Source organism: Canis aureus, chromosome 18 (genome assembly GCF_053574225.1).
Source record: "Canis aureus isolate CA01 chromosome 18, VMU_Caureus_v.1.0, whole genome shotgun sequence".
NCBI lineage: Eukaryota > Metazoa > Chordata > Mammalia > Carnivora > Canidae > Canis > Canis aureus.
In genome coordinates this window covers 46,620,373-46,629,917 of record NC_135628.1, presented here as the reverse complement: position 1 = coordinate 46,629,917, position 9,545 = coordinate 46,620,373, and the positions used below count along the sequence as shown (strand labels likewise).

The 9,545-nt window shown below is 36.5% G+C and overlaps 1 long non-coding RNA gene across 2 annotated transcripts in view; it reads left to right on the top strand.

Moving 5' to 3' along the window:
- The first annotated feature begins 3,388 nt into the window (after positions 1 to 3,388).
- LOC144288973 (uncharacterized) overlaps positions 3,389 to 9,545 on the top strand; it is a 235,682-nt gene continuing 229,525 nt past the window's right edge. For both annotated transcript variants that reach the window (XR_013357030.1, XR_013357029.1), the window contains exons 1-2: positions 3,389 to 3,504; positions 3,790 to 3,870. This is a non-coding gene — a long non-coding RNA (uncharacterized LOC144288973). The remainder of the gene's footprint in view (positions 3,505 to 3,789; positions 3,871 to 9,545) is intronic.

Here is a 9,545-nt window from a genome sequence, read left to right as displayed (position 1 = left end):
AGGAGTAGAATTTAGTGATTCATTACTTACATATAACACCCCAGATTTTCTATTTCCTCCTGATTCAGCTTTTGAAGATTGTGTGTTTCTAGAAATTTATCCATTTATTCTAGGTTGTTCAATTTGTTGGCATACAGTTTTGCATAGTATTCTCTTATAACTCCTTCTGTTGGTGTGGTGTCAGTTGTTACTTCTCTCTTGTTTCTGATTTTATTTATTTGGGTCCTTTTTTTTATCTAGGTGAGTCTGGTTATGGATTTATTACTTTTGTTTATCTTTTCAAAGAAGCAGCTCTTGGTTTCATTGATTTTTTCTTTCTTTCTTTTTTTTGGTATCTATGTCATTTATTATTGCTCCGGTATTATTATTTTCTTCCTTCCACTCACCTTGAACTGTGTTTGTTGTTGTTGTTTTCTAGTCCTACTAGGTGTAAGTTTATTTAAGCTTTATTTATTTATTTATTTTGAAATAGGCCTGTATCACTATGTACTTCTCTCTTAGAAATGTTTTCACTGCATCTCAAAGATTTTGGAGCACTGTTTCCATTTTCATTTGTCTCCATGTATTCTTTCTATTTCTTTGTTGACTCATTCATTGTTTTGTAGCATGTTGTTAAGCCTTTATGTGTTTATGTTTTTTTTCCAGTTTATTTCTTGTGATTCTTTTCTAGTTTTATAAGGTGTGGTTAGAAAAGACACATGGTGTTATTTCAGTCTTCTTAAATTTATTGATACTTGCTTTTTGATCTAACGTGTCTTGATGTGGAGAATGTGCATTTGAAAAGAATCTGTATTCAGTTGTTTATGGGTAGAATGATCTGCCTATATCTGTTATGTTCATCTAGTCTAATGTGCCTTTCAAGGACACTGTTTCCTTATTGATTTTCTGCCTAGATGATCTATCCATTGATATAATGTGGTGTTAAAGTTCCCTCCTATTATAGTATTACTATCAATTTCTCTCTTTATGTCTGCTAATATTTGCTTTGTGTGTTTAGGTACTCTGAGGTTGAGTGCAATTGCTATATCTTCTTGTGAATTGATCCCTTTATTATTATGCAATGCCTTTTGTCTTTGTTTTAAAATCTGTTTAGTCTGATACAAGTATTGCCACTGGCTTTTTTTTTTTTCCTCCCATCTGTGTTTTCTGTTCCTTCACTTTTAGTTGGTATATGTCTTTAGGTTTGAAGTGAGTTTTTTGTAGGTAGCATATAGAAGGTTTTTTTTTTTTTTTTAAATCCCTCCTACATCCCTGTCTTTTGATTAAAGCATTTAGACCATTTACATTTAAAGTAGTTATTGATATGTACTATTGCCATTTTGTTAATTGTTTTCTGGTTGTTTTTGGAGTTATTCTCTGTTCATTTCTTCTTGTCTTCTTCTGTCTCCCTTGTGGTTGATGAGTCTCTATAGTGTTATGTTAGATATATATACATGAAGTTCGTATATAACTTTCTAAGTAATTAGCAGTCTATACTAAGTTGATGGTCTTTTAAATTCAAACACATTCCAAACCAACTTCTTTTATGTATTTATTTTTACTTTCTCCATGTTTTATATATATGCTGTCATATTTTACATCTTTTTATTCATAATTTTCTTAGTCTAATTATGGTCTTGTCCTTTACACTTCAAGAAACCTTCATAGTATTTCTTTTAATGCTTGCTTAGTGGTAATAAACTTTAACTTTTGTTTGTTGGAAAGCTCTTTTATCTCTTCTACAGTTCTGAATGAAAACCTTATCAGGTATAGTATTCTTCATCGTAGTTTTTTTCCTTATGGAACTTTGAATATATCATGCCACTTTGTTCTGGTCTGCTGAAAAATCTGCTCATAGTCCTATGGTGGTTCCCTTGTACATAGCAAATTGTTTTCCTTTTGGTGCTTTTATAGGTTTTTTTTTTCTTGTTTTTAAGCTTTGACATTTTAATTTTGATGTGTCTTGATGTGGGTCTTTTTGAGTTCATCTTATTTGTTCATCAACTCTTTGGATATGAATGTTTTTCATCCCCAGGTTAGGGAAATTTTCATCCATTATTTCTTCAAATTAGTTTTCTGTCCCTTTCTCTCTCTTCTTCTTCTAGAATCCCTATGATATGAAGGTTTGTTCTCTTCATGTTGCCCAAGAAATTTCTTTACCTATCTTCATTAAAAAAAATTATTTTCTCTTTCTCCTGTTCAGTTTGAGTGTTGTCCCTTACCCTGTCTTCCAGATTGATGATATGTTCTTCTGTATTACTAGTTTGCTGTTGATTCCTTATAAATTCCCTGTGATGTATTTTTCATCTTAGTTATTGTATTCTTCTAGTTTCTATAGATTAGGTGGACAGCCACTTATCCTAAACTTGAAGGAATGGTCTTGTGTATGGTAACTTTTGCTGTGCTTAATGACTTTTGCTAGTTGACTAAAGCTGTGGTTGGCATGGGCTAGGGGTCCCAGGCTCTCCATGAAGTGAGTGACTTGGAAGGACAGCTAAAGTTGAAGTATGCCAAGATTGGTGTGGTTTCCGGGCTCTACATACAACAGATACCTTAGCAAAACAGATAAAGCTGAAATGGGTACAAGCTGGGTGTTTCCAGAGGTACTCCACACAGTAGGTACCCTGACAGGACAGCTGGAGCTTCGGCAGTATGCAGGCTGAGAGCTCCCTGGGTTTTCTATGCAATGGGTGCCCTGGCAGGATAGCTGAAGCTGAAATGAGTACAAGCTGGGGTGTCCCTGGGATACTTAATGCAGGGGGTGTCCTGGCCAGGTGACTGGAGCCAAGGCTAGCATGGTTGAAGGTTCTAGGATACTTTATGTAGGGTGCCTTGGCAAGGTGGATGAAACCAAAGCAGGCATGGGCTGAAGTTTTGAGGGTGCTGGATCTGAAGCATGTGTCACCTGAGAGGTCCAGGAATGCTCTTTGCAAGTTTGCCCTAGCAAACTATCAGAACCTGAAGTGATGTGGGCCTGGAGTGTTCCAGGGTGCTCTGCACCTGTTACTTGGTGTAGAGTCTGGAGCCATGATGAATGCTAACCAGCTCCATGGCCACCTTAGCAGGACAACTAGGGCTAGTGTAGGCTAGGGTCCTGGAACTCAATGGGGAAGCAGGCTGGTTGAGGTGCCTGAATCCTGCTCTGGTCTGACTTTTCAAGGTGAAGAAGGGAGTATAAGCCATGTTGCTTGCCAGTCTGTCTGACCACAGAGAGTTATAGATGCTCCTCCACTGTTTGGCAGAGATCTAGGGCTGAATCTTTTATACACTATTTGATCTATTAAATGTGGCTTCTTTTCTGTGCCTAAGAACAAAGGAATGTGCTCCTGATCCCTCAGTACTATCTCTTCTCACTGTAGTTTGCAGCTTCTGGGATGAAGTTTGGTACTGAGTATCCTTTTTACTCGCTGTTCTCTTTTGCTGTTTCATCTTTTGCTGTGTAGAAGCTGTTCAGTCAGCCCTCAGTTCTTCTTCAGGAGGAATTGTACTATAAATAAGTATAATTTGTTGTGTCCTGTGGAGAAGGTGAGTTCAGGGTCTTCCAAGGTTGCCATCTCGGACTGGAACCTTGTCAACATTTCTTCTCCTTGTTTCTGTGTGTGTGTGTGTGTGTGTGTGTGTGTATCTTCATGCGTTGTGGTTGAGACTCTTGGCTGTCCTCTCTTATAATAGAATCTCTGATGATTCCTTGTAGCTAAGTGTAGACTTTGGAGTAATTTATCTCAAATGGAATATTGTCAAACTTTTATGTGAAACTTATGGAATGTGCCTTCCTTTGTTCATTTCTTTGCATTGCTGACTGGAATTTAGCTGTGATGTCAGATGTCTGGAGCCCAAGCATCCATCTTGGACCTTGAAGAGAAGCTTGGGTAGGGGTGGAAAAGGAGCAAGGTAGGAGGTTGACATCCTGGAGTGCCACATTAGCTCTTTTCTCCTTGTCTTCCAACTTTGTTTATGTGAGAGAGAAATATCTTGTTTAAGCCACTCTATTCATGCGTTTTATAACATGCAGGAAAATCCATTTCTGATGACACTTGTATATTTATTCTACAGATTTGATATATAATCAAGGAGTTGTTACTTTGCAGCTAGACTGACCTTTAAAGCAGTGGTTTCCAAAACGAGTAAGCATATACTACAGAATGTGTAAGATACATCAGGATATAGGAGGAAAATATTAGAACATTTCTTTGAAAAATTCTAATAATAATATAATAAGGTAGAAGTGAAGATTTACTAATATTTGATTAATGAATTGACTGTGATTCCTTGGCTCTATGTGTTGAACAATCACATAGCCTAAGGAAAATTTTACAATATGGAAGGATCAGTGGTCACATCTCCTCCATTCTTGGTTTGTTTTTAGCATATTGCAATAATTAGCACGTTGCTTGGGTTGGTTACAAAGAATTACAGATTATATTCTCTCGTTTCGTTTTAGCTAAAGTAATCTTTATAAGATAGCTAAATGCTTAACATTTTAGGAGAGAAACTATGAATTGAGGATAATCTCAACACATATGAACAGCAAGAAAATGGCAGAGCAGACACATTCCCTATCCTGTAATTTGAGTTTTCGTAAACTATGAGGTGATTGCACCACACTTACTTACCTCACTAAAACATTAGTATTATTTTTGGTGTGAAGGGACAGTCTGGTATTTAGTAAATAAAAAATATTGTGTATTCCATATTAATCTTTTCACTTATAATTTCTATTTTTGTATATGTTGATAGTGTACATAATATAAGTAATTAATATATAATTTATAAATAAATGTATGTATATGTGGGTGAGGGATTATTTTTCTGATGAGGTGAATTTTTTAAACCTTTTTTGTTTTTTAAGTTTGGAGAAGTTAAAAAAGCTAAAAACTTTATTTCTAAGCCCTCCTGGCCAGAGATTGGAAAAGATGAAGTGAGGGATAGGCCTCCTTCTTGCAGTTAAGTGAGGCTATTGCCGAACTAAAATTGTGATAACTCCATGCTCAGCTTGAAAAGAGATTATGATAAACAAGTTTTGTTTCTCCTCTCTTATAGTTTCCCAGCAGGTCTGGCCTGAGGCCCAGGATGGAAGGAAATACAGAAACTGGGGATAATAGTAGTAATAACCAGTGTTATCCACTGAAATTTATCGTAATTCTTGAGCATCTTTCTTGAATCAGGCTTACATGCTGACATTGAGCAGTTAAGTCAGCTCATTTTAACTCATTGGATATGTGGGATCACTGTTAGAACAGTATTTTCTGATATTAAAATTGAGAAATTTATGTTCAATGCCATTCTCAAACTGTCTAAAAATACAGCTATTCTTTTATAAGAGCTAAGATTGTGGACAATACATCTTTTATTTTTGCTATTGTGACAATAATTTATTGGTATAAATTTCTTCCAGTTTAAGTTTAAGAATACTTATCAATGGGATTTCAGAAGATTTGTATCTGACTAAGATAAATGCCAGAAATGTGTTGTTATGCTAAAACATGGTAAAATATCATTTTCCAGAAAGGGGGAATGCTCATTGTTTTTTTTTTTTTCCACCAAGAATGAGATGCAAAGTAGAATCCAAGGCGTAAGAATGATGTATAGTGAAACCAGTATGGATGACTGTTTCATCAACCTTTCCATCTTTCCTGTGTCATTTCTGATATTGACTAAACAGGGATATTTACATTGCTTATTTCATGTTTTGGGATTTGTGTGTGTGGGTAGCTATCTTATCACTCACTTCTACAGGTTCAATCACCAGCAACAATAGTCTCAATGAATTCCAAACCTGAATTTAATTATGGAGGGAGTGGGAGCTGTGAGTATGTGAGTATGAATTAAATCACAGGAGTTTGGGAGGATGGTGATGGGTGAAATGTGGGTATGGTAGGCAGCTGGGTGAGAAGATGTGGTTGTCTTTTAGTTTAGGGAGTATAAGGGACAGTTAGGACTGTGGTAACTTCGTTTCAGATATCCTATATAATAGGTAACAGAAAACTAGAAAGGTAGAGATGAGTGATGTTGCAGAAACCTTTCTCTGTTCTGGACAGTACTCTTTGAAGTAGTTGAAAATTACCCAGTGAGCAAAGAAAAAGGCAAATGGAGAATCCAGTGGTGTTTTATAAAAATGACCAGCAACTATAGTTTATAGGCTCTCATAGGTTAAAAATGATTGTGACCTCTCTTTTTTAATAGCTTTATTAAGATATAATACACATTCCATATAACTCACCCATCTAAATTTTGCAGTTTAATGACTTTTATTATATTCTCAGAGTTGTGCATGCATCAACATAAAACAATTTTAGAATATTTTTACTACCCCAGAAAGAGACCTCCTACCCCTTAACTGTTCCCCATAATCCCTCCATCTTCATCAGCACTAGGCAACTACTAATCTGTTTTTTTTTCTAATCTGCTTTTATTTCAATATAGATATGCTTATTCTAGACCTTCCACAAAAATGGAGTCAAATAACATGTGGTCCTTTATGACTGGCTTCTGTCACTTAGCATCTATTTCAAGGTTTATCCATGTTTTAGTATGTATTACTATGTGTCAGTGTTTCATTTCTTTTTATTGATGAATACTATTATATTGTAAGGATATACCATACTTTATTCACTCATCACTTGATGAGCATTTGAGTTATTTCTACATTTTGGCTATTATGAATAATGCTATTATGAATATCCATGCACATATTTTTATGTGGATGTACATTTTCATTTCTCTTGGGTATTTCTTAGGAGTGGAATTGCTAGGATATATGGTAATGGTTTTTAAACTTTGAAGAACTTGCAGACTATTTACCCATGTGATTGCATCATTTTATATTCCCATCAGCAATGTCTGAGCATTCTAATTTCTCCTCATCTTCGTCAACACTTATTTGGCTTTTTTGATTATAGCCATTCTAGTGGATGTGAAGTAGTATATCATTGTGGTTTTGATTTGCATTTCTCTGGTGATTAATGATGTTAAGCATCCTTACATTTGCTTATTGGCCATGTATATATCTAATTTGGAAAGATGTTTAGGGTTATTCTACTTCGCTTTTTATTATTGAGTTCTAAGAGTTCTTTGTATATTCTGAATACAAATCTGTTATCAGATCTCTAATTTGCAAACATTTTCTCCCATTCTTTGGGTTATCTTTTCATTTTCTTGATGCAGTTCTTTGAAGGATAATTTCTCTTTAAGAGCATATTTTAGAGGATGTTTGAGCCTGGGCTTTCTTGAAAGCATTGCTGGAGGCAAAACTCACTCATATGAGTTGCTGGTAAGTTTTGCTTGGAAGTAATTTCAGGGACAAGCGTGAGGGATGGGACCACAGAAGGAGGGAAAGACAAAAACATGAGGTATAATTGAAATAGCCACTCGTATGAGTGACTGGCACCTGGTCGTTGCTGGGACTTTCTGAGGAGCTTTATCAAATGTGTCACAAGAACTTCAACTGTGGGACTCCTGGGTGGCTCAGCGGTTGAGGGTCTGCCTTCAGCCTCGGGGCATGATCCCAGAGTTCCAGGATTGAGTCCCCATATTGGACTCCCTGAGGGGAGCCTGCTTCTCCCTCTGCCTATGTTTCTGCCTTCTCTCTGTATCTCTCATGAATAAATAAATAAAATCTTAAAAAGAAAAAAAAAAACTTCACCTGTGGGACAAAAGTGGGGAGTATTTAGCTATCAGTTCCCAATCACCCACTTGTTAAGGGTGGTCCCAAGGGTATTAACTTCTGGGATGTGCATGTGAGTACCATGCTGGTTTCTGATGGCATCCCATGGTGTGTATTGGAGGAGGTAGGAAGCAGGAGGTGTATTCCACAGATCCCAGGTGAAGAGCTCTTGAGTGGTACCTGCTTTAAGCTGCTGAAACCTCCACTGAAGTTGCCATTGTAGAAGGGGCTGGGGCAAAGGGTAGACCAAGGGAATCTGAAGTAGTGCACAAGCAATATCTATTGTAATAGGTAACAAAATACTAAGATTTATGAAAATGGCACAGTCATCTCATGAAGAAAGTATTCCTAAAAATCCCTTATGATTAAGATAAGGTAAACTAACATTGTGGATCATTTCTGGTGATAATATGGTTCATTTGAATAGTAATTAGCAGTGAAGTGTTTTTGAAAGTATCTCATTTAATTCTTACAGCTCTGAGAAGTAGGTATTATTAGTTCCTTTCTTCAGATGAGAGAATGGAGATGATGAAATCACTTGCTCAAGGCCACACAGTGAATTTTGTTGCTGCTTGATACTTATTCAAAGCTCAGTGAGAGAAATATTGGGGCTGCGCTGTCTGAAATAAATATAATCTACTCATTCCTCCCGATGAGGAGTTTCAAATTCATATGAGTTCTGGGGGCTGAGGAGGCAGAGCTGATGACTGAGGTGGTCAGAGAGGGGACAGTGAGTACGAGATAGATGCTCTCCAGTTTCTGGTGACATCCTCAGGTGGGGATGTGGCTCGGTGGGCCAGATCTGCTAAGTAAAAAACAAGCACACATTGGATGTGCACCTTATTTGGAACTTTCAATTTGAATGTGGGAAATAATAATAATAAACCCCACACAGACCCATGAAAATACATCTGTGGCCTAGATGTAGCTTATTTTGTGCCGGTTTGTGGCTTCTACTGCAGGTACTTGAAGCCCCCATCAGGGAACTGTACCTAACACATCATTTAGTCTCTTTTGTAGAACTGGTTTTATAGCACTGTGCTTTCGGAACATTGTACTTTGGCTTACATCAAGGTACATGAGGTACGTGATAGGAAACTCATTCTTGCGTTTATTCTAAGGCTATTTGGAGGACATTGTTCACTGCATTAGTCCTCATTATAAAAACCCAATGGGAAAAATTTCTCTCTGGATTCAGTGACAGTAATAGTTGCATTCTTAATGAAAACTTTGTTTTAGTCTTATGGATGCTGTAAATTACGTAACTGGGCATGCATTTTCATTTGTCTTGCCTTCCAGAAGGTTTAGAACCAAATTTGTGACCTATAATAACAAAATAATAAGGTAATAATGACATTATTTGAGTGTTGATCTTACAGTGATTTTTTTTCATTTTCTTCTCTTACTTTGACTTTGCTCCATTTCACTTCTTCTTGAAAATAATCTTCCACTGAATGCATTTTAAAGCTGCTGCACACATGTAGTAAGGCATAAATGATATATCTAGTGAAGGTTAGAATCTGAATTTAAACTCAAAGCTTCAATTCTAAGTCCAAACTCTCTCCTTTGTGATCCAATTTAACTCATGTCTTTGGTCTCTGAAACTAAAAGTAGTTGGGTTGGCAGGGGCATGTGATTGGCTGTTTTAGTCCAATGCAGTTGCTTTTATTTTTTACAAAATGTACTTCTTGATATGTGTGTGTGTGTGTGTGTGTGTGTGTGTGTGTGTACATGCACACATGGATGCCATAAAGTTTAGAAAGAGGTCAAAAGGTGCTTAAAACTGATAACTCCTCTATATAGTCATAGCAGGGCAGCAAAATTTTGACTCTGAGCTTAATGAAAATTAACATCTACCTTCTCTCAATTTTAGGCCATTCAGATTTATTTGGAGAGAAGGTGT